This window comes from Sus scrofa, chromosome 10 (genome assembly GCF_000003025.6).
Source record: "Sus scrofa isolate TJ Tabasco breed Duroc chromosome 10, Sscrofa11.1, whole genome shotgun sequence".
Classification (NCBI taxonomy): Eukaryota; Metazoa; Chordata; class Mammalia; order Artiodactyla; family Suidae; genus Sus; species Sus scrofa.
Genome location: NC_010452.4, coordinates 51,824,056 through 51,849,198, shown reverse-complemented (window position 1 = coordinate 51,849,198; position 25,143 = coordinate 51,824,056). Strand labels below are relative to the sequence as shown.

The 25,143-nt window shown below is 46.7% G+C and overlaps 1 long non-coding RNA gene across 1 annotated transcript; it reads left to right on the top strand.

The window, feature by feature from the left end:
- Window positions 7,829-24,927, top strand: LOC110255699. The gene is made up of 3 exons (XR_002336379.1): window positions 7,829-8,083; window positions 19,058-19,150; window positions 23,497-24,927. It is a non-coding gene; the product is annotated as an uncharacterized LOC110255699 (long non-coding RNA).

The window sequence follows — 25,143 nt, the reverse complement described above, 5'->3', positions numbered from 1 at the left end:
CTGCTTTTACAAAGATGAAGACACTGCGCATGCAGGGCTTATGCCCCATGTCTGGCAGGTGGCAGTTTCCTGTTAGCGCTGCCCATCTCGGTGATTTCTGATATCTTCAATCCCTCCACCTGGTATTTCTAGTCTCTCCACCGCCAGGGAACACTCCAGACCATATGCCTCCCGAGATGCAAGGGGAGAGGACTCAGTCACACCACTGCCCCAGCCGCCTCAGTGGCTCAGCAGCGAGTCAGACAATGGCCTGAAACGCCCGGAGGGTCGATAGATATTTCAGGAAACCCAAGCAGGGCCTTTCCAGCATCGCAAGGCCGTCATGGCGTTTCGGGGTATTGCCCACCTCCCTGCCACTCTGCCTCACCAGAGAAAGCAGGGAGGCCTGTGTTTTTATACCGTCCTGCTCAGCCTCCACCTTTCCCACCTCCACCCAGGGCCTCCTCCCCCTTGGAGCCCGCCACACGTCAATCAAGCACGTGACAGGAAGGGGCAGGCAGAATACTGACCCTCTGAATGGACCCACACCCCAGTCCCTGCAACATGTGACTGTGCCAGGTCCCACAGCCAGGACAGTTAAGGTGGCGGATGGAGTTAGGGCTGATCATCAGCTGACCTTAGGACAGAGATGATCCCAGGTGATACTGGAGGGCCCCATGTGACCACATGGAAGCAGAAGAAGAGAGGCAGAAGGAGGTGTGACGATGGGAAAAAGGGTCAGAGAGGTGTCAGGTCACTGGCTTGGAAGAGAGAGAAGGAGAGTGACAAACTAGGGAACGTGGGAGCCTCCAGAAGCTGGAAAAGGCAATGAAGCGGATTCTCTCCTAGAGCTTCTAGAAGGAATGTGGCCCTGCTGCACCCTGAGTTTAGTCCGGTGAGACCTGTCAGACCTTCAACCTACAGAGTGTAAGAAATAAAACACACATGGTTTTAAGCCACCACGTGCGGTCACTTGCACGGCAGCCACAGAAAAGAAACACAGAATCTTTCTGCTCATCACTTGGTGACATCCATTCTGCCTCCCAAGATGGTGGTACATGGCATCTTGGTGATTTTCCTCTTGTGGTAATGGACAGGCCAGTCAAATGCTAAGACCCTATGCCCCAAAGTATATGTATAAATTCTCAGGCCGGGGGGTGGGGGTGGGGGACCTTTAGTGAGAGCCTGCCCAAGAAAGTGCAGAAAGGCCAGGAGGGAGCCGGCTGGTGCAGGTGTGTTCAGGGGGTGGCCAAGAGCCCCCATTGTTCTCCCTGATAAACTCCTCCACTGGCTTCCCAACCTCATCACCTCTGACCTCATGGCCCCAAGGTTTAAGAGATTATGTATGTGTTCATTTTTTGGCTCATTTTTCTCTTTTTATTCATCAGAGATACAGGACTTCCAACTAAAGCTTGTAATGAACAAGGAGTAGCCAGAGCTCTCACTATGAATTCGTGGAATTCCAGGCAAAAGCAAAGCTAGGAAGTTTCAGAAATCTTTCCCAGTTCAATCCTCAATTCATGATTGGTTTCCCTAAAAATTTTTTGTTGTTGTTGTTTTTTTAAGGGATGCACCTGCAGCATATGGAAATTCCCAGGCTAGGGGTTGAATTGGAGCCAAAGGCGGCAACCTACACCATAGCTACAGCATCGCCAGATCCAAGCCACATGACCTACATCACAGCTTTCAGAAATACCGGATCCTTAACCCACTGAGCGAGGCCAGGGCTCGATCCCATATCCTCATGGCTACTAGTCAGGTTCTTAACCTGCTGAGCCACAACGGGAACTCCTCCCTAAGTTGTTTGGTTTATTTATTATAGTTGATTTACAGTGTTCTGTCAGTTTCTGCTGTACAGCAAAGTGACCCAGTCATACATATATACACTCTTTTTCTCACGTTATCTTACATCATGTTCTATCACAAGTGATTGGTTATAGTTCCCTGTGTGATACAGCAGTGAGGAGGTCCCTAAGTTAATATTTAAAATACTCAGTGAAGCCCCATTACCATCTCTATGGCTTTCTATAGCCCCCAGATTGAAAACTATTGAAAAATATTTCATTTGTGTGATTCATTTAGATCCAGAACTTTATTCCTCAGTATCTAACTCTTTTCACCCCAGTGTTATTTCAGAGTGCCTTTCAGCTCTATGGTTGGAGGATTTTTTTCATTGCATTGGTAGGTTCACTTCGAGGTAGGCTTGGATTCTGATCTGCTGAGTGTATAGCCATGGTGACATCCACGGTGAGCCTTGGAGACCCCATAGTGTGTTACAGGGGCTTACCCCTGTCTGTCCTTGGGAAGAAGGGGCTGGAAACAGATTCCCTGAAATCTCCTTTTATAGACCACATGCTCCCACTTCAATAAGAGTTAAAGCACACACTTCTCCCAGAACCCAGTCAGCTGATCTGTTGATCTCTCCCAAACTGCTGCTCCAGTCCACAGACACCACTAAGAGGTCATGTCCCTCTATCTTCCCACTGAGATCACAGCTCAGGGGCACTTAGTTCACCCAGTAGGATACCGCAAAAGAGCAGAGCTATAAGCTCACCTGGAAGTCTCTAAATGCTTAGAGCAACAGTTTCAACAAAGTTTTAGAATCATCAGTGTAAGATGAGAATATGAACATAGACCCTGCAGGAATACGTGTGAACATAAATGCGCTAATTCATGGAAAGTATTACAAATAGTGTCTGTCCCATACAGACGGTCTACAGAGGTGACTGCTCTTTCTTACCTTTTCTCCCTGAGACTCATCTTTCTCCCCCAGTGGTGAGAGGATCAAGGATGAGAGAGAAAGAGGAGGGGAGTATTCAGAAAACATAGTAATCATGACCTCCAAACATGGAACATGTATAGAAGGTATGCAGAGAAGCACTTATCCCAATCTTGCATTCACCTGTACTACACCTGGGAGTCTACCATTTGAGCCATTTTTACATGCTAATGAATTGTCACCAAAAGCCTGAATCATTTGCTTCTGCATAGTTTTGTCTATGATAATGTTTCTCCAAATGTGGGTATGGTACCTTTTTAGAATCAGCTGGTGTACTAGGACAAGCAAAGCTAGATTCTGTAATAAAGAGTCCACCAATCTCAGTGGCTTAAAGATGCAGTTATTGCTCATTTCATAATTCAGTGTGTGTTAGCAGGTCGTAGGGGATAGTCTTTCCAACCAGGGGCTGAGGTTCTTTCCATCTAATGTCTCTGCTGTCACCCAGGACCACAGAGTCCTCTGCCAGATCCCCTGTATCCAGCTGGCAGATAACAAGAGGAGGGAAAGCCAATACAGAGGATTGAAGAGTGCTTTTAGGGACCAACGCTAGAAGTGATCTATATCATTTTGCCTACAGTCTTTGGTCAGGACTCAATTACACAATCCCACACAGCTGTAGGAGAAGCTGGGACTGTAGTTTAACTCTATCCTAGAGGAAGCAGGAATGATTTTGGTAATTTCCTTGTATACCTGGAGTGACTATAAATACATATTTTTTTTCAGTAAGTCTGAACAGCATCAGATCTTAGATATATCTTATGCTACTCAGACCTAAGGAATCAGAATCTCTGGGACCTAGGAATGTGAGGTTTAAACAGATGATTTTCATAGGCAGATATGGCTTCCAGGCTTCCAGTACAAACAGCTCATTTCCAAGGGCAGCCTTGCCATTGATCTTATCTTAGACCCCAGGTTGGGTACCCAGGGTATTTTTGCAAATCTTTCAGAAGTGGCAACAACTGTATTATAAGGACTCCCAGGATGGTTTGCCTTCAACACTCAGATTCCAACATCCCATTAAATAGATGGGTAAGCATGGAATTTTCCAAGTCCCTTTCTTGGCACCTGTATTCTTACTCAGACAAAGAGGATGGTGTAGGGCTACACTGAGTGGCACAAACCCGAGCCAGCTCTCACAACCCAAATCCATTTGCTTTAGGGACATTGTTGAGGTCACTGTTCAAGACATCATTTTATGGGGACACAGGGAAGAAATTCTCTCGGGTGTCTTAAACAGTTGTTTTTCTATGAATCATGACATATATTGTGTTTCCTCTTTGTATTGGCTGCTGGAAATTTTGCAGCCAAAACTTCAGACCACCTCTAGCAAGTATAAAGAACTGCATCCTGGAGTTCCCGTCGTGGCGCAGTGGTTAACGAATCTGACTAGGAACCATGAGGTTGTGGTTCAGTCCCTGCCCTTGCTCAGTGGGTTAACGATCGGCGTTGCCGTGAGCTGTGGTGTAGGTCGAAGACGCGGCTCGGATCCACGTTGCTGTGGCTCTGGCGCAGGCCAGTGGCTACAGCTCCGATTCGACCCTAGCCTGGAACCTCCATATGCTGCGGAGCGGCCAAGAAATAGCAAAAAAAAAAAAAAAAAAAAAAAAAAAAAAAAAAGAACTGCATCCTGGTTACATCTTATTGTTCCTACTTTTAACCCAAATATTTTCAAATATGCCTATTTTCTTATTAAAGTGTACATATTTGCATATGCTAGTTGATATCTATTTTGCATGCGCATATTTAGAAATGAATTTTTAATGACTGAATGGGCCTTGCATCAGAAAAGTGAGCAGGTTTTGGTGAAACCTGTGTTCTTGGTTTCACGAAAAAGTGAACAATGTTCTTGGTTTTTTGACCATGTTTTAGCCCAAGGGAAATGTTACCCACAAATGACATGTATGAAGCCTTAACTACTGGCTTAACCCAGTACAAAATGAGTTTCCTCAGAGACCTCAGAATAAATTCATTACTTAAAACCACATGTACTTTTCCAAGATGACTCTGTCCCAGTTGTCATCTCTTTTCCTGAGATGGAATCACCATAGCCTGCACCCAGAGATAATGCAGAACCGAATTACCATCCAAAAGTAGGGCACTGGGTGAACAGCTCTTGGGTTTGATAGATTTTACTCTCTGTCCAAACTCTGCCACAATAATATTTAAATCCTATGGAAGGAAAGCTAGAAAAAATTCACATACCTTTAAGACATCCTCAGACTATAATTTACTGAAATTTTCCCACATTGAATTTAATAAGTAACTCCTGGAAGGGGTTGAGAGAAAGGTATCCAACTATCCATTCAATGAACTAAAATGTATTGAGTACCTGTTTATGTTCCAGGCACTGTGAAGTGACTTTAACATACAATCCCCATTTTAGGCACATACACACCGCACACACACACACCCCAAGCTTGCATTCTGGGCGGGAGGTATTAAAAGGGTGTCATCACATTTCTTGGAGCAGCCTCTGACAGTGGCCCTTGATTTGAAGGAGACTGCGTCCAGAGGTGCGGCAGTTACCTTCAGCACCAAGGCCAGCGCACCTGGCTCTTCCCGATTGCCCTACCTTCCCATTTCAGAACTCTCAACCCAGAACTGCAATAAAGAAATGCTCTTTCTCAATGAAACAGGCCTTCTTAACTCTTGAGATAAGCTCTTCATGGGGTGGTCCCTGGTGCCAACAGAAAAGGTTTTGACAACGAAGAGATGAAAATGATTAATGTATTGGAGACCTACCCCTTCTGAACACAGGCGCAGAGGCATGCGCACACCGCCACATAGGCAGTGTGTTGACTGAGTTCTGTACTTGTCACTCCCAGCACCTCTTCTCACGGAGAAGCAGTTAGGAAAAGCATTCTTTACATCCTGTCTCAACAGGAGTGACTCCAGTGCAAGGACAGGGAGAGGAGGGAGAAGAGGAGCACAAGTGCTCAGGACTCTAGTTTTCTGAGATTTGTCCTGAGAGTTTTTTTTCTTTTTTCTTTTTTTTCTTTTTATCTCTGGGGTTTGCGTATAGCTCTTGACTTTAAGATTAACAGTCAATAACAATCTACCATAAAGATTGCCCTTCTCAACTAAAGTAATAAAAATCCTGAAAGGCAACCATATCTGACATTGGTAAATACTATTACCATTTCACAGACGAGGAAGCTGAGCAGAAGAGATTAAGCTACTTGCCCAGTGCGTCAGTGACAAAGGCGAACCAAAAAAGGCCAGATTTCCAGTCTTCCCTTCTGCTGGTCCTTCCTCAGCAAGACACACACATGTATTCGCCAACTGTCTCCAGGATCCAGGTTCTGCACCCCTCCCTCTGGCCCAATTATCTGAAAACCAAAAGAGTAGAAAATCGAAAATGAGATGAAGGTCGGCAGAGACGTGAGGCGGCGTATTGCTGCCGCTTCCTTGCCTCCTTTTCAGAAGATAAAATCGACTCTGCTCTTCCTCGGTGACAGACCCTCGCCTGCGGCGCAGCTCCCGGCCTCCGCGGGGGTCCCCGCAATCTGGGCGCCTCCAGCTGCCCCATCTCCAGAGTCGCCAGCGGCAGAGCGCAGGGCCAAACTGGGGCGGACCCAGGGTGCCCAGGGTGCCCGGAATGCCCATGCCAGAGCAGCTGCCGGAGCTGCCCAGGGCGCACTGTGCCGGGCGCTGCTCTCTTCTGCTCGCCCGGTGTGCTGCTCGTCCCAGAGGAGCCTCCAGCTGCGCCCCAGGCCCAGATCCTGGGCTGTGCGGAGCGCGGATCCCCGGCTTCCCCTCGCCAGCTCCCTCCTGAGTTAGCACTCAGTGCCAGGGAGAAGCACGGCTCTCTCCCCACCTCTCTCCGAGCGCACCGGGCCAGCTTCCATCTGATTAGAATGTTTCTTCCATCTGATTAGAATGACTGTAGCTTTCAAGTCATTCATTATGAGAAGAATTTTAGTCTTAAAAGAAAAAAGGGGGGGGGTCCCACTGTAATTGTGAGTTGTAATAAATGCGAACTTCTGGTGCCTTCCTCTGCAGTATGTAAGACAGTAAAAAATGTGTCTCATCCAAACGCGCCTCCTCCCCAAGCCCATTGTGAAGTCAATCGCTAACAAAGGGGACATGTGAATATTCAACACAGTCTTTCAGTTGTATTTTCCGGAATCCCTGAGTCGGCCTTTTTTTTTTTTTTTTTTTAAATCTGCGAATACCTGTTTAAGTTTTAAAAGCACATGGAAATCGCCCGCGAGCGACCATATAATTTGATTTGCCAAGCAATCTGCAGAGCGATCGCACATCATTTATAATGTTCATTGAGCATTTTGCCTAATTGTGTCTGTCTCTGAAAGGGCGGCGCACCCCCTCCCGACCGCGAGCAGCACAAGTGGCGACATTCCCATGGAGCCGCCGCGCCGCAGCTTGTCGCATTCAGCGCGGGCGGCCGGGCCGCGCGCTTCCCTGCCCGGCGACCGGGCGCGCCTGACACTAATAGCTCGCGGCTCAGGTACGAGCCGGCGCCGCGTTTGACTCCATTCAATTCACAACCGGCCGCGCTTGCAGGTGTCGCCTTTTGAAACTGCCATTCAGGCGGCCGCTGTTCACTTCTCGCTGCGCCGCGGGTTTTGTAGAAGCGCAAGAATGGGGCTGATTATTCCCGTGCCCACAGGCCTCCCCCACACGCCACCCCCCACCCCCACTCCCGCCATCGCCGGACCCGAGGCTTCCCTCCGCCAAAAGAGGAGTTTAATTAGTTCTGGGACAGCAGAGAGCCAGCGTAGCTGGCAAGGCCCGGCTCCCCAGGTAACCCCGTTTGCCGCGGCCCCGGGAGGGGGCGCCAGGCCTCCGGACGCGCGCTCCCTCCTGCGCCACGCCTTTGCCCTGCCCTCTTGCCTGCTCTCCATCCTGCCGACGGCTCACTTGCCGGGCTTGGCAGACCTTGGCCGGGGGTGCCCGCGGTCCCGGGCCGCGAGCACCTCTCCGGCGCTCGCGCCCCCTTCCTGCTTCTCTGTCCCCATTGCCAGGCCAGTGGGGGAGATGAAATCTTGATTGACAGGACTTAGCCGTGTTGCGTATGAGTGTTCTCTCCATCACGTGTCATCACTCCACCACTCCTATTTTGGGGAAATATCGGGAGAACGTTTTGGGGAAACGCTGGAAACACTTTTCCCTTTTATCCGACTTTGCGTCTTAGCACCGCGTGCGCTAAGCTCAGGGCGCAAAGTTGGGCCTGGGAGATGGCGAATGCTGGCTGCCTCGCCACTGCGGCCGGTGACCCTCTCTTCACAGCAGCGGCTCGGCAGCCCAAATTCGCACGTCTCATACTCCGCCCGGGTCTCATACTCTAGGCCATCGGAGCCACAGGTACCACCACTACCCTCCAACCCCCCCCCCCACCAAAGGGATGGCGCCCCCGCAAATCTGGCTTTTGGTTGTGGGTCGCGCACGCCAGCAGGGAGGGGAGCGGAGGGCGGCCCTGTCCTGCGGGATGCTCGCCGGGTACCTTTCCGGGCGGAATGGGCCCCTCCCGACTTATCATTTGGTTTCCGCGAGCGTCCGAGGACGCAGGCACCCATTCGTTCCACTCGCTGCGCTCTGTGAACGAGCGTGGGTTGGGCGGGGGATGCCAGGCCCGGGGAGGGCCGGGTGGTCTCCCTCCCCCGCCCGCCCCGCGGGCAGAGCCGCCGCACAAGTGTTGTGATTCCCACGGACCGGCGGGCTCTGCGGCTCGAGGCCCGAGCACCAGGGGCCCGGGAGACGCGGCGGACACAGAGGGGTTTGTAGACAAGCTGACCTCCGTGCTCCCGCTCTGAAAGGGCCTGAAAGGAGCCGTTTATGGTGCATTACCAGTCAAGGGCTCAGGTACCAGCCTCTTGTGTCGGGAAGCCCCGGCGGCCGCCCGTGCTGCAGGTGTCAACTATACAAACGCCCGGAAGGGGGGAGGATTCCGGGGAGGGCCCGGGAGGGGCGCCCGACCGCGCCAAGCGCGCCGCTCGCCTAATTTCCCGCTTTCTCCTCTGCGGCGAGAGCAGCCGGACTGGGGCGCAGACCCAGGTCCTGGGGGGCTGGGGGGGGTAGAGAAAGCAGCTGGGGGCGGGGCCTACGGGATGTTATTTATGGACTGCATTTGGTGGAGAGGGGAGCTGGGAAGGCTTTGAGCCCTTGCCTGACCCAGTTTCAAGGCTGAGGGCAGAGGGAGGTCACGGGAGGCCGAAACTTCCCGTGGAGGCGAGCGCTGGGCTGGGCAAAGAGAGGCATTTTGCCCGTCTGTTGGGCCGCTTGGGCCCCCAGGGACCTGTCCAGATTTAACTTGAACTTCCCACGTGGATCCATAATCTCCCTTTGTATCTTCCCGTGCAAAAAAACGGGCCTGATCCTGGGTGCGTATTTAGCAAATGTTCTTGGTTAAAGCAGTGGCCCTCTCCTCATCGGCCTCTCCCCAGGGCCTGAGTCACTTCCGGCCCAAAAGAACCCAAGGAAGGTTACCCTCAGTGGATAACCCCGTGGGCCTGTGCCCTGAAAAGCCTGACAAGCCGAGGCCTTAAACCCCTCACGTTGGCTCCTATAAAGGCACACCTCAAAATGCTTTTACCCTTGGAGGGAGATTGCTAATGAAGTTTATTGGCTCTCAGAAGTCTTCATGGCACCAAAATACAGAAAAAGAAAAATAGTAAACAAATAAAAACAAACCAAACAACCATACTGCTGCCGTTATATTAAGACCATTACAAAAATAACAAATGGTATTTGATGCTTTTCAGGGCCAATTAGAAAAAGAGGATGAGGCAGACAGAAATTGTAGGTGTGTCTGAAGGAAGCTTCTGGGTGCTCCCAAAGGTTTTATAGGTTGTCGGCCTTGCTCCTTTATTTCATGTTACCTGGAAACTTCTTTATCCTTCCTGCAGCTGCATCGCCATCATTACTTTTATATGTTTCATCTGCTATTAGAATCAGTTTTTGACAGAGTAAAACTGAGTGCTTTTCTTAAAGTGAGAAATTGGACAAGACATGGTGAAAAGGATGAAGAAGATGGGTGTGTATCTAAAAGAGTGGGGTTTAAGAGGTGAATAAAGGAGAGAAAATAGACTCCTTACAAAGTGAAGGAAAGCCTGTCCCATCTGAAAAACAAAATCACCTCTGTCCTCTCTATCATCACATTCGCAACAAAACTTTGTGTGTGTGTGTGTGTGTGTGTGTGTCTTTCATCTTTTTAGGGCTGCCCCTGCAGCATATGGAGGTTCCCAGGCTAGGGGTCTAATCTGAGCTGTAGCCGCCAGCCTACACCACAGCCACAACCACAGCCACGCCAGATCCGAGCCATGTCTGTGACCTACACCACAGCTCACAGCAACACCGGATCCTTAACCCACTGAGCAAGGCCAGGGATCGAACCCGCAGCCTCATGGTTCCTAGTTGGATTCATTTCCACTGCGCCAATATGGGAACTCCACGAAACTTCTTGAATAAGTTACCCAAACTAGGGATCTCTATTTCCTCGACATTATTCAATCTTCAGTGCACTGCATTCTGGCTCACACTCTCACACTGGAACACTCACTCATTTGGTCATTATCACTTCCATGGCCCCCAATGTAAGGACAATGTCTGACCTTATCTTGCCTAAAATTGCAGTAAACAGGCCCACCATGTGTCCTGATACCTCCATGCAGTCTTTTGTTTCTCTCGCTCCTCCAATCCCACAGTCATAATATCAACCAAGTCCTAAAATTCTCTTTGCAAAGTATTTCTCTAGTCTGCGGCCACTACCCAGTCCAGGCCTTCATAATCTCTCAGCCGTTCTGCTGCAGCTTTCCGATGGGTCTTCCTGCCTGTCATGTCTCTTTGTTCTAATCCCTTCTCCAACAGTGCAGCCTCAATCATATGACTTTTCTAAATGGCAGCCTTGGTCATGCTACCTCTGGCTTCAAACCCTTCCCTGATTAATTATATATGAATTATAAACATGTGCTATCGTACTAACATCAATGACATACTTATGAGGAATCAGGCAAATTTTAAAAGAATGAGATAAAAATATATATGATAGTTCTAATATTTAAGAAACTGAAAAGCAGAGAAAACTGATCCATAAAAAAAGAAAAGAATGAAGCAGATATGAAGAGGGGAACAGAAAGAAGTGCAGGAAAGATGGAGAGAAATCCCCAGGCTCCTTTCCAAATTGTGGTGTGTTAACTAGGACACAAGTGAGGCTGCCCTATAAAAGAGTTGGAATATGTTGTGGTTTAAAGGAGACAGAAGTTTATTTCTCTCTCACAAAAACTGGGTAGGCATTCCAGGCCTCCCATGGGATCTAAATGATGGGGGAGATTCTGATTCCTTTATCTAGTTACTTATCCAGCCTCAACATGTAGCTTTAACTCATGGTTCAAAATGGCTGCTCCAACTCCTGCCATCGCATTGGCATTCCAATCAGTAGGAAGAGAGAAAGTAGCAAGGTGGGATGTGTTCTTCCTTTTTGAAGAGCCTCAAAGGTGAATATCACTTCTATTCATTAGTTAGAAGTTAGTTTCATAACCACACTGAGCTGCAAGGGTAGCTAGAAAATGTAGTTTTTATTCTGGGTGTCCATGTGCTCAGCTAAAATTGTGCAGTTCTATTCATATAGATATAGGGTGAATTTTTAGTCTCTGAGACTCCTGGTACTGCTGCCTTCCTGAGACCTAGCTACTAGGACATGCCCTGAATCCTGTACCAGAGCTCCCTTTTTTTTTTGTTGTTGTTGTTGTTGTTGTTATTGTTGCTATTTCTTGGGCCGCTCCCACGGCATATGGAGGTTCCCAGGCTAGGGGTTGAATCGGAGCTGTAGCCACCGGCCTACGCCAGAGCCACAGCAGCGCGGGATCCGAGCCGCGTCTGCAACCTACACCACAGCTCACGGCAACGCCGGATCGTTAACCCACTGAGCAAGGGTAGGGATCGAACCCGCAACCTCATGGTTCCTAGTCGGATTCGTTAACCACTGCGCCACGACAGGAACTCCCAGAGCTCCCTTTTTGATGTTCACTGGTTCAAGTTGGTTTCTATTACTTGAAACCAAAAGATTTTAGACTAACATACAAATTTACCGAGTCCTAAGTGCCATGACATAGGTACATCAGGTAATCCAGGTTATTCTACAGTAGCCAAATCTTAGTGATCTCATACAAGGGTTTCTTTCTTTCTTTCTTTTTTTTTTTTTTTTTTTTTTTTTGTCTTTTTGCCTTTTCTAGGGCCATTCCCTTGGCATATGGAGGTTCCCAGGCTAGGGGTCGAATCGGAGCTGTAGCTGCTGGCCTACACCAGGGCCACAGTAACTCGGGATCCGAGCCGCATCTGCAACCTATACCTCAGCTCATGGCAACGCCAGATCCTTAACCCACTCAGCAAGGTCAGGACTCCAACCCACAACCTCATGGTTCCTAGTCAGATTTGTTAACCACTGAGCCATGACAGGAACTCCAAGAGTTTATTTCTAGTACCGGTCCCCCATTCTATTCGAGTTTGCAGGGGGGTCTATTCGTCAGGGTCACTCAAGGCCCCAGGCTGACAGATGTTCTGCCCAAGTTATGTTTCCACACTGGTTACAGAAGAGAGAAGTGAAGGAGCCAAAAGCACACAGGCTCTTAAAGCTTCCTCCTGGCCTGCCCCTGCCCTGGAATCAGCCATTTCTCTAAGGGTCTCTGGAAGCTTTAAGTCAGGAATGGTTCTTAGAAGCCAAGATCTGAGAACAAAGTGTGTTCATTGCTACAAGGGCCCTTGTAGCAGACAGAGCTAGATGGATTTAAAAAAAAAAAAGGAAGAACGTGCACATACATATACAAATACCTCGGTCCATATCTATAGTCATATGTCTCTATCAATACATTCTAGCCTTTCTCCTTTCCTTATTTATAACTCCCTTCTTTAATCATGAGTTCTCATTATTCCAGTACACTTAGCCACACATTTACTCCTAGATTGCACCGAAGGTCATTTGAAAATTCCTAACCTACACCACTGTGAAAGTCAGACCTACTAAATATGGTTTAGAATTTTATAGTTCTTTTTGCTCTTTGAAAGTACTGTGTTCAAAATTTACTTGGATTGCTAAAAATAATATTTTTTTCTTTTACAGCTGCACCTGCAGCATATGGAAGTTCCTGGATCAGGAACTGAATCAGAGCTGCAGCTGCCGATCTATACCACAGCCATGGCAACGCTGGATCCGAGCCGCATCTGCAAACTATGCTGCAGCTTGTGGGAATGTCAGATCCTTAACCCACTGAGTGAGGCCAGGGATCAAATCCGCATTCTCAGGGACACTATGTCTGGTTCTTAACCAACTGAGCCACAATGGAAACTCCATCAATAATATTTTTTAAGTAGTAAGGAAATTACGACAACAAATTGCACTATTGAACATGAAGCAGGAAGAAAAAGCTTCCTCCTAGAAGTGACATGACATTTCTATTCATCTTTTACTAACTCAAGCAAATTATACGGCCACATATCACCTCAAAGAAGCTAGGGAAGTACAAGGTTCTGACCCTCCTGGAAGAAGATGGAGCTCTGTGGCTTGTCCTTCCAGCTGCTCTCTCACCTAGGATGTCTTATGATGGGAGCTTTTCAAGTTAACTCTTACTGTAAAGCACCCAGAAAGTACAACAGGGTCCTTCTGCAGCTTCCTTTCTTCTCCACTCAGGGCTGCTCAGCTACAGAGGAAATTTCTCCCTAAGCACTGGGGGCCTGTGAGGTCAATGATAACATAAATCCCTCACACCACTTTAAATTGGGGCATAAATGTCATAAAATGGATGGCAGCTTGCAGAGCTTTGCAGGACCTCTGGTAACCCTCTTAGGAAGCTCTGCACATTTTCCTAGTTCCATCCTGGAATTTTTACAGTGGGTTTGTACTCAAGCCTGGTAGGTGCCAAGCATCTGAAAAAAATACAAGGACCAGGAGCAGATCCGAAAACAGGAGGACCAGCTTCCTGAGGAGTCTCCTACTGTCCCCCAAATGCCTTGTGATGACTGCAATGGGCTACATTTTAAGAATTCACCCTGTGATGAACGGCGTTACCTTCCAGGGGCACTAGTAAAACACCCGAGAGATGGCCATCCGGTTGCCATGTGTTGCTTACACCTTAGTGGAGCAGATGTTTTCCATTATGGCCTCTTGCTGAGACCGATGGCCCTGAAGTAATCGGCTTTTAGAGGGGGCAGAAGGGGTAACAGGATAATTTGGAGCAGGGGCATTCTCTGAGGACACGGGTCTTGGTGGGGCAGAGATGTAGTCACCATGAGGCCACGCGGTGTCTGCAACGGGGATGGGGCTGGAGGCAGGACTAAGAAAGGAGATACAAAAAGGCACATTGAAATGCACTGACCCCAGCTGGCTTGAGATGGAGCCTGTAGCATCCCACCGATTTGCTGGCACTCGTGTCCTCAAACCAGGGGAAATAGTGGGCTCTAGCATACCTCCCACTTCTGTAAATCTCTTCTGCTTCCTGGGAACAAACTCCTGCCCTCCTCTGTGGTCAGGCTCTCTCTAGCCTCACCTAGCTCAACACTGTTCCCTTTATGAAGCACTCCCTCCCCACAAGCTCCTCCTTCTCAGGCCGAGCCCTGAAACCTCGACAAACCTTCACCACACCGGGTTATAATCACCTCTCCTCTCTCTCTGCCCCAAGAATATGTTAAGGCACAGAGACAGCATCTCTGACCTCCAACACTTAATGCAGTCACTGAACACAGCTGATGCTCAAAACATCTTTTTCTTTCCTTTTTTTTTTTTTTTTTAGGACCACACCCATGGCATATGGAAGTTCCCAGGCTAGGGGGTCAAGTCAAGCCATAGCTGCTGCCCTATACCACAGCCACAGCAACATGGGATCCGAGCCGTGTCTGAGCCATTTCTGTGACCTACGCAACAACTCACTGCAACACTGGATCCTTAACCAACTGAGTGAGGCCAGGAATTGAACCTGCATCCTCATGGATACTAGTCAAGTACATTACTGCTGAACCACAAGGGAAACTTTCCAAAACATCTTTCTTAAAGAGATAAATAAATAAATTAAGGCTTAAGCATTTACATTTTCTCATTATTTCCATATTGCTTTTAACTTTGTATATAATAGGAAGAAAAAAGACCATTCAGCTTTTTAAAAATGTAATTGATTGGCTTTCTATCAAATGGTGATCTCCAGAGTGAAAAAGATGTTCCACGGAGCCAAAGGAGAACATGAGGAACTTTGAAGATATTTTTACTCATCTTCCTAAAATTTCATTTTGGGGAATGTTTGAAAACATATGCTATGAGGAATTCCCTGGTGCCTAGAGGCTGAGGACTTGGTGTGGTCACTGCTATGGCTCAGGTTAACTCCCTGGCTAGGGAATTTCTTCATGCTGTTGAGTGCAACCAAAAAAAAGTATGCAGTATATTAATACAGTCTTATTTCTATGCAATTTTATATACATAAATTCACCTGTAGGGTATATATAAAAAATGGTCATGATAAAGTATTTCAGAGACAACTAATTCTCCCCCTTCCACAGACATACACAATATTTTTCTCTCCTTATTTGGTAGCATCCCAAGTTTTAACCAGGAGTATAGCCACTGAACTCAAGACCACTTTTGTCACTTTTTCTTTGGTAGCTAGATGTGGCCATTTATTGATGGCTCAGGCCAACTGACTGTGAACCACAGTGATGTATGCAAACTTGAGGTTATGATCTTAAAAGGAAAGGAGGGTACCCTTCCTCTTCCCTTCTTCTTGTTGGCTGGGATGCAGACATGATGGCAGGTGCTGGTGCAGCCATTTTGGACTCAGGGTTAGAAGCCATGTTTTAGGAAGGTAGAGCATCAAGTTACAAGGAAGCTTAACTTCAACCCACTTAACCACTGTATAAACTTAGGGTTGCTTATGTTTGGACTATGTATTACATGGGAGAGCAAAAAGGTTTATATTGTCTTTAGATATTTTTTATAGAAGCCAGAACTTTATCCAGAATAATGCAGTGTGTAGTCAAAAAAAAAAAAAAATTGGAAGAGTTCCTGCTGTGGCTCAGTGGGATAAGAACCTGACATAGCGTCCACGAGGATATGAATTCAATCCCTGGCCTCACTCAGTGGATTAAGAATCCAGCACTACCACAAGCTGCAGCACAGGTCGCAGATGCAGCTCGGATCAGGAGTTGCTGTGGCTGTTGTGTAGGCCAGCAGGTGCAGCTTTGATTCTACCTATAGCCTGGGAACTTCCATACGCCACAGTTTCAGCACTAAAAAGAAAAAAAAAAGAAAAAAAAAAAAAAAGAAAAGAATCTGACTGCATCAGCTTGGTTGCTGTGGAGATACAGGTTCTATCCCGGCTGGTGCAGTGGGTTAATAGATCCCGCATTGCTGCAGCTGAAGCTCAGATTCAATCCCTGCCTGGGAACTTCCATATGCCTTGGGTGCAGCCATTAAAAAAAAAAAAAATGGAAAGAGGTCCCGTCGTGGCTCAGCAGTTAATGAACCTGACTAGCATCCATGAGGACTCAGATTTGATGCCTGGCCTTCACTCAGTAGGTTAAGGATCTGGTGTTACTGTGAGCTGTGGTGTAGGTCGCAGAGGCGGCTCCGATCTTGCATTGCTGTGGCTCTGGCATAGGCTGGCAGCTGTAGCTCCAATTAGACCTCTAGCCTGGGAACCTCCATATGCTGTGAGTGTGGCCCTAAAAAGGCGAAAAGACCAAAAAAAAAAAAATGGAGATAATTAACTTTTAAATGATTTCTTTTTTTTAAAATTACTCCATGAATTTATTACATTTGTAGTTGTACTTAAATGATTTCTTTATATAGACAATCAGGGCTCAAAGTGAAAGCTACCAATGGTAGAGAATCCTTCAGTATGTTTTGTTTTCAATGTCTGTGATACCACCTTTCCTTCATATCTTTTTCTCCTGTACTTTACGGACATTTAATAAAAGCTTATTCAATACTGTATTGTATATTGACTGTGGGTACAAGAGTAGAGCTTTAATGTTCCCACCACCACAACCAAATGGTAATTATATGAGGTAAAGGATGTGTTAACGAAGCTTATTTTGGTAAACATTGTGTAATACATACATATATCCGATCATCATACAGAACACTTTAAACTTATACAATGTTGCATGTCAATTATATTTCAATAAAGCTCAGGAAGAAGAAAAGAATAAAAAAACCTTATTGATTAATCCACTGAATATAGAAGGCAATCGCATGAAACTAGCGTTCTTTGAGAGCCTACTCTGTACCAGGTACTTTACGTATATCGTTTCATTAACTTTCCACAGCAGTCCTTCTGGTGGATATTATTCCTTCGTACTTCTACAGCCAATGAAGCTAAAGTTCAGCAAGTTTAAACAACTTATCCAGTAACAAACAACTATAAGAAGTTAAGAAATCTGTATTTTTTTTTTTCGTCTTTTTGCCTTTTCTAGGGCCAAACCTGCAGCACATGAGGTTCCCAGGCTAGAGGTCTAATCAGAGCAGCTGCCACCACAGCCACAGCAGCGCCAGACCCAAGCCGCGTCTACGACCTACACCACAGCTCATGGCAACGCTGGATCCTTAACCCACTGAGCGAGGCCAGGGATGGAACCCGCCACCTCCTGGTTCCTAGTCAGATTCATTTCCGCTGTGCCATGATGGGAACTCAGATCCATGTGCATCCAAGGTCCACAGTTGCCCATTCTCCACACTTTCCTGTTTCAAACACTCCTCCTTCAGACTTGCCCACTCTTCCTCCTGCCCTTTTTCATTTTGCTTCACATCCTATTTACTCTCCTGCCCTTCCTCTCTGCCTTCAAATTTCTTCACCTGAAGCCAAACACACACATTTGATTATCCCCGGAACAGCATTTCTCAAACTTGACTCTGAATATACGTATTTATATGTGTGTACAGACATTTTTACACACACACACACGTGCACAAAATCACCACCCTCATGCATAAAATCACCACCCTTCTCATGGAAAAACAAAGCAAAGCAACAACCAAAAAAAGCTCTCCTGAGCGCTCAGTGTCAGCTTAAATGATGATTGAAATGAAGTTGCTTAAATATTCGCAGATATGAAGTTGGGATAAACTACTTATTGTGTTGTTCTTATATAAGTATAAAACCAAACACACTAATAACTTCTTAATCTATAAATCCAGAAAATTCAAATTAACTTTTTTTTTTTTTTTTTTTTTTTTTGCTTTTTAGGGCTGCACCTACATCATATGGAGATTCCCATGCTAGGGTCAAATTGGAGCTGCAGCCACCAGCCTACACCACAGCCACGCTGGATCCTTAACCCACAGAACGAGGCCAGGGGTCGAGCCCGTAACCTCATGGTTACTAGTCAGATGTGTTTCCGCTGCAGCAAAATGGGAACTCCAAATTCAAATTAACTTTAACGTGATATATGATATGACCTTGCTGGGATGACATTTACCGCTGACAAAGCCAACGCGATGCTTGGCCCTGTCTTCAGCCCGCTGTGTGTCACATGATGACTTGTTTCTCCCCCAGTTTAATTAAACAACCACCATAGCTTTGTTTATCTAGTTTGTTTTGTAGTTATTTGGTTTCTTGGCACAAGCACAGCATCTGTGTGTTTTCTTTAGGCCAACGCACTTAAAATGGACTGCTCAGCACCGCTATAATCTTAAACACAAATGGAAACTCAGATTCAGGCTCCCAGTTCAAAGGTAGGGCCAGGTTTTTAGGTGGCTATCCAGATGGACCAGAATATGCTACCCTTTGCTGTCATTATTTTTTAAGATTAGCATCTGGGTGTTCCCGTCGTGGCTCAGTGGTTAACGAATCCAACTAGGAACCATGAGGGTGCGAGTTCGATCCCTGGCCTTGCTCTGCGGGTTGAGGATCCGGCGTTGCCGTGAGCTGTGGTGTAGGTTGCAGATGCAGCTCGGATCCCGCGTTGCTGTGGCTCTGGTGTAGGCCAGTGGCTACAGCTCCGATAGACCCCTACCTGGGAACCTCCATATGCCGTTGGAGTGGCCCTAGAAAAGGCAAAAAACAAACAACAACAACAACAAAATTAGCATCTGAACATGGTCACAAAATTGAAAAAAAAAAAAAGTCATAATTAACTTGTGGAGTTTTCATGCGTGGATCTAGAAAATCCACCAAAATGAGAGCGGTCCATCCAATGATAGGCTGGGACCCTCACGAGGAAAATCAAGCTCCTGGCCTTGGAAACAGCCTCTTTGTTATGAAGAGGGAAAAGCTCTAAATAGGACCCACGATTACAGAGCGTGAGCAGGTTACAACGCAGCTGTTTTCTCTAACAAGGAAAACCACCTTGCTTTTCTTGCAGGTGAGGAAAGGCCTTTGGCTTCTCTGCAGGGCTGGTGACGAAGGAGTGAGAGGGGAATGGCAGCTCCCACCAGTTCCTGCCTTTGAGACTCTGGTGCGTGTCTAAGCAGTATCTCTGAGAAGGTTAGAAACTGCAGAAGAGAAACGGGAGGGAGGAGTGCCTGTTGTGACGCAAGGGATCAGTGGCAGTTTTGGAGCACTGGGCCACAGGTTCGATCCCCAGCCAGCGGTCCGACTAGGTCACAACTGTGTCTCAGATCTGATCCCTGGTCCTGGAACTCCTTATGCTGCAGGGTAGCCAAAAAGATTTACAAAAAAAAAAAAAAAAAAAAAAGAAGAGGGATGTGTGAACACCCCCAGCTGAGCTTGCTCAGGCTTTTCTCTGTGGGCCATCCTATGGGAATGGGGACCTCTTTTCCAGCTCCCCATTCATAACCATGAGCCTTAGCAGAAGGCTGTCACCAAGCCTAACCCTAACTGACTCCAAAAGTTGTGAGAACAGCTTAGCAGAGCTGCACTGCCTCTTTCTGTTTCAACCGTGAACCAACCCCAGTCTTTGTGGGTGGATGTATCTGTGGACATTTGTCCGCTATAAATCTGGGAGGTGGGGAGGGATGGGGGAAGCCAAAAATGACTCCTACCTGACTAACAGGGCTCCCCCCATAACAGACGGTATGTCCTCAGCCATTCCACCAGTGTTTACTGAGCACCTACTAGCCTACTTCTGCTAAAAAAATAAATGCAATTGAGCAAATAAGTTAAATTGAGCAGGGAGTTCCTGCTGTGGCACAGGGGGTTAAGAACCTGACTCTGGTCTCTGAGGAGACACAGGTTCGATCCCAGGCCCAGAACAGTTGGTTAAAGGATCTGGTGTTGCTGTGGCTGCACTCAGAAACTTCCACGTGCCTTGGTTGTGGCCATAATAAAAGTTTTTTAAATTAAAAATTAATTAATTAATTAAATTGAGCAAATACTACTGTGTGCCTGGCACTGGGTACAGATTTATCTATTGATTTATTTAGTCTTTTTGCCATTTTCTTGGGCCGCTGCCACGGCATGTGGAGGTTCCTAGGCTAGAGGTCTAATCGGAGCTGTACCTGCCAGCCTACTCCAGAGCCACAGCAACGTGTGATCCGAGCTGCGTCTGTGACCTACACCACAGCTCACAGCAGTGTCAGATCCTTAGCCCACTGAGCAAAGCCAGGAATCAAACCCGCAACTTCATGGTTCCTAGTCGGATTCGTTAACCGCTGCGCCACAAGGGGACTCCAGGATACAGATTTATATTTGTTAACTCAATCTTCACCATAACCCACCAGGTAGTACTGTTATTATTTCTTTTTGCATGGGCCAGAATGGGGGCACAGATAAATTAGTTAAGTTGCCCAAACAGCTGGTCAGTGGCAGAGCCGCTGGACTCCAGCAGCTAGGCTCCAGAGCCCACACTCACAAGTTCTGTGCTTCTGGCCTCTCTGGGGTGGCAGTGGAAAGTGGGGTGCTACTTCCTCTGTGGCAAAAAGAGGCTGAAACTTCTAGTGGGGTCCATCTGGAAGGGTTTTTTTTTTTTTTTTTTTTTTTTTTTCTGTTGGTTGGTTCCCTATCTAATCGGCTGTACCGCTACGTCGAGCAAGAAGCAGGATGAGCCGGCTGAAAACAAAAGAACGGATTAAAGAAAAAAAACTCATGTCTAGTGGGTCGTACCAGTGGCCAAGGTCTGAGAAGGGTCTTGTAGTGACAAAACACGGGGCCAGGCAGGGTCTGTGCAGGGTGCTTATTTCTTGGAATGTAAAAACATGAAAGCTATATTCCTAAACTTGGAGCAGTTTTCCTAAATCACTGAAGTTTCTTTCCGTTCCTCTCTTTTCCTTTCCTTTCCTTTCTTTTTTGGCCACCATGAAGCATGTGGCGCTCCCGGCCAGGGATCAGATCTGAGCTGCAGTTGCAACCTAAGCCACAGCTGTTGACAACCCCGGATCCTCAAGCCACTGTGCTGGGCTGGGGATCAAACCTGCATCCCAGGGCTCCCAAGATGCCACCGATCCCATTGTGCCACAGAGGGACCTCTGAATCACTGAAATTTCTTGACTAATATAGTAGGCACTTCCCTGCTTGAAGCAGGCATGGCACTGGGCTGGCATAAGTTTCTCCAAGCGCAGGTTATCCTGGCCAAGGAAAAGTTGTGTTCTAGACAGGATTTTAAGCAATAAGAACAAAAATGCCACTGCAGTACTCCTACGTCTTCAGGACCACTGACACGACTGAAAGGTATTATTGAGACAAGGTAGAAAAAAATTGGAGGAAGTCGCATCAATGGCCTGCAAACAAGGAAGAAAGTCAGCACCCAGAAAGCACAAGTTTTTCTGAGAGATGCCTAAGGTATGGCCTGAACTCTGTGCTCCTGGGAGTGAGTGGTGCTGATGTGCAAATGAAATTATGAAATGATTTTGGATAAAATAAAACAATTTACCTGAAAATAAATGATTCATTTGGGACTAAAATGAATCAGTTCTATGGTGAATCGTCACGTGAAAGCCTTGTCTGTAAAGATATGGGGAAACCATGAGAGTTGGTCATGTGAAAAATGCAACACATGGAACCGAAAATACACAGAAGGAAACAGATCAAAATGTTAGCAGTAGTCACCTAGAGACTGTGGGACTGTGGATGGCGCAGACAAGGCGAGGCTTTAATGAATAGTTTTCCATTTCCTTTGTGTGGTCAAACCTCTCTAAATTTTGGTCACTCTTGATCTCATGCAGGGACTAATGCTTTAGCCTCTGCTGTTCCATTTCAGCTGCACCATAGGTGGGCCTTGGACACTTTCAGAAGGGCTCACTCAGGACCTGGTCCGCATGCAGGCCGCCTTGCCTCTGCCAGCCCTCAGTGGTCCCCTCTGCCAAAGGGTTCTTGCTGATTTTTGACGACGGCCCAAGCTAATAATGTCCAATCTCTCTGGAGGGCTGCTCTAGGGCTTATCTGAAGATATCATAAACTCCAAAGACTTTTTTTTGTCTTTTGGGGCCACACCCATGGCATTCGGAATTTCCCAGGCTAGGGGTCAAATCAAAGCTGTGCTTGCTGGCTTACATCACAGCCACAGCAACTGAGTTGTGTCTGCAACCTACACCACAGCTCTCGGGAACACTGCATCCTTAATCCACTGAGCAAGACCAGGAATTGAACCTGCATCCTTATGGATACCAGTCAAGTTCTTAACCCACTGAGCCACAACAGGAGCTCCTCCAAAGGTTTTCTTTTTTAAAAATTCATTATTTAAAGAAAAAAATCCCTTTAGCACATTGTACAAAACTCATTCTTCAATGGAATTTGCAAGTTTACAGTCTTTCCCATGAGGTGCTATGTATTCAAAGCAGTCTATAGCAATGAGGTTGCTATCTGTGAAAAAATACTATTGAACTCCACAGTAATGCATTCAGTAATAGATCAAATATAATGTAGATGAAAAAAAATTCATTATTTTTTAATTTTATGGCTACACCTATGGCACATGGAAGTTCCCAGGCCAGGACTGAATCTGAGCTACAGCTGTGACCTACCCAAGAGCTGTGGCAACACCAGATCCTTTAACCCACTGCACTGGGTAGGGGATCTAACCTGTGCCTCCTCAGCCACCAAGCTGCTGCAGTCTGATTCTTAACTTAACCCACTGTGCCATGGTGGGAACTCCAAAAATTCATTATTTTTTAAAAGTTCTACTTAAAATTTTTAAAAAATTTCTTCAGGTATGTTTACATATTTTAAGAAACATAAAATCCAGGAGCTCCCACTTTGGCACAATGGGATTGGCGGCCTCTTGGGAATGCTGGGATTTGGGTTTGATCCCTGGCCTGGCACAGTGGGTTGGAGATCAAGCCTTGCCATAGCTGCTGGCTTAGGTAGAGATTGCGGTTCGGATCCCATCCCTGACCCAGGAATTCCATTATGCTGCAGGGTGACCAAAAATGAAAAAAAAAAAATGATAAGCTCCAAAAGATTATACCATGGAAAATTGAAAAAGTCTATCTATTAGCCCCTCAGTTCCTTTCTCAATGCAGCTAACGTCTTCCGTTTCTTGTGTTTCCATCCAGAGATACTGGATAGCTGCATAAACAAATCCACTCACATATATTCACTGTCCTGTTTTTTTGTTTTTGTTTTTTAATGCAAAGGGGAGCATACTAGCCACTCTTGCTTCTCGCAGTTTAATGGTATATCTCAGAGATCACTTCACATCACTACCTCAAAAGTGTTCTCATTTTTTTTTATGGCAGCTGAATATTGCATTATATGGATGCCCCATAATTCATTTAAGGCCCTGCAAATGAACTTGATGCTAGGAAAAGGAAAAGCAGAGAGCTTTGAAGAGAAACAAAGAGAAAAAAGCTCAGAGTGCCTGTTTCTATTAAATACATTTTTTCTTCTTTCCACTGCTCCCTACAGAGGCCAAGACGAAGACGTCTGGTAATTCTGACCTTTGGTGTTTGCATTACCAAAGGCCAAACACCTTTTGGAGTAACAGGACTGAAGGACGAAGCTCAGAAGCTTTGCTATTCATCAAACAAACCTTGGCATGACAGAAAACACTGATTTGGATAATTATATCAGCATTTTGGTGTTTCTCCCCCCAAAGATTAATGTTTAACAACGGAAAATGCAGGAAGGAAGCGGTGGGTGTTGGGCACTGGGATTTTCCCTGTGTTTCGTGGCAGCCATGTGCCTCCTGCCCTCATCCTCAGATAAGACATGGCCTTGCTTTTTCTTTTCTTTTCTTTTTTTTCAAGGTTGAGTAGTTTCAGAATGGAGACTGTCTGCTGGGAAACTCTAAAAATGCTGCTGACTTCACCACTCCCCTGTGCTCAAAATCCATTTATGTCCATTTATGTCCACTTGTGGTGCCAGCTGAGTCACTCCAGGACAGTTCTTAGCATTTCTGCATCTTATGATTTGCAAAGAGGAAGGACGATACTTGCCCAGAGAGTTCCCTGGTGGTCTAATGGTTAGGACTCGTCACTTTCATCGCTGGGGCGCCGGGTCAGACCCTGGTCTGGAAACTGAGATACCACATCAAGTTGCAACAAACAACAAACAAAACAAAACAAAGCAATAACATGCCCAGTTTATCTCACAGCACTGTGTTAGCAAACAAGAGAATCCGTGGGAGAATCCTATTAAATCAGTGACATTCAGTGTGGAGACAGAGGCGGGGCAGAAAATGGTGAGGCAGGCCAGTGAGATATGGCCTGTGAGGTCAGCCAGCCGACCTGGTGTGGAGTTCGGGCCATTCTGATGGGCTACGCAGCCCTGGATTTAAGACTGGGTCTCCTCTTTTTACTGAATGAGGTAAATTCTTCAACGTACAGAATTATGACGGTAAATGATACACATATGTGAAAACCCTCCAAAATGCTCCTCTTATCTTTTCTAGCCTTCATATTATCCCTTCTCTCTATCTTAGAACCCACGGAAGATCCTCAGACCAAAGCGAGGAGCTCAGACTAGCAGACAGGACAGTAGAAAACCAGAGAGAGGTCATTATGGCACCGGAAGAAATGATAAGTTAACAAAGGAGGAAGGAAAGAGAAGACGAGGGGAATAACAGGTGGGTGGGCCTAGTTCAAGGAAGGGCTTTGAAGCTGTGTCAAGGAGTTTAGCATCATCTAGGCCAGTCATTTCCAGGATAGACTAAAATGTCGCAAAATCGGAGTGCACTTCTAAGGGGAAAAAGGGTCCATAATCTATATAGAGTGATTTTCGGAGGCCAGAGAAAGCCCCATGACCCCCCCTTTTTTTTTCTGCTTTAGGGCCACACCCTCAGCATATGGAAGTTCCCAGGCTAGGGGTCAAATAGGAGCTACAACTGCTGGCCTACACCACAGCCACAGAATGTGGGATCCGAGCCACGTCTACACCACGGCTCAGGGTAACGCTGGATCCCACCCACTCCATGAGGCCAGGGACTGAACCCACATCCTCATGGATACTAGTCGGGTTCGTTTCCACTGAGCCACAAAGGAACTCCCTGACTATGTTTTTTAACTGTTCCAGAACCTGGGTAGGAAAGATGGGTATTATTTATTATTGTCTCAA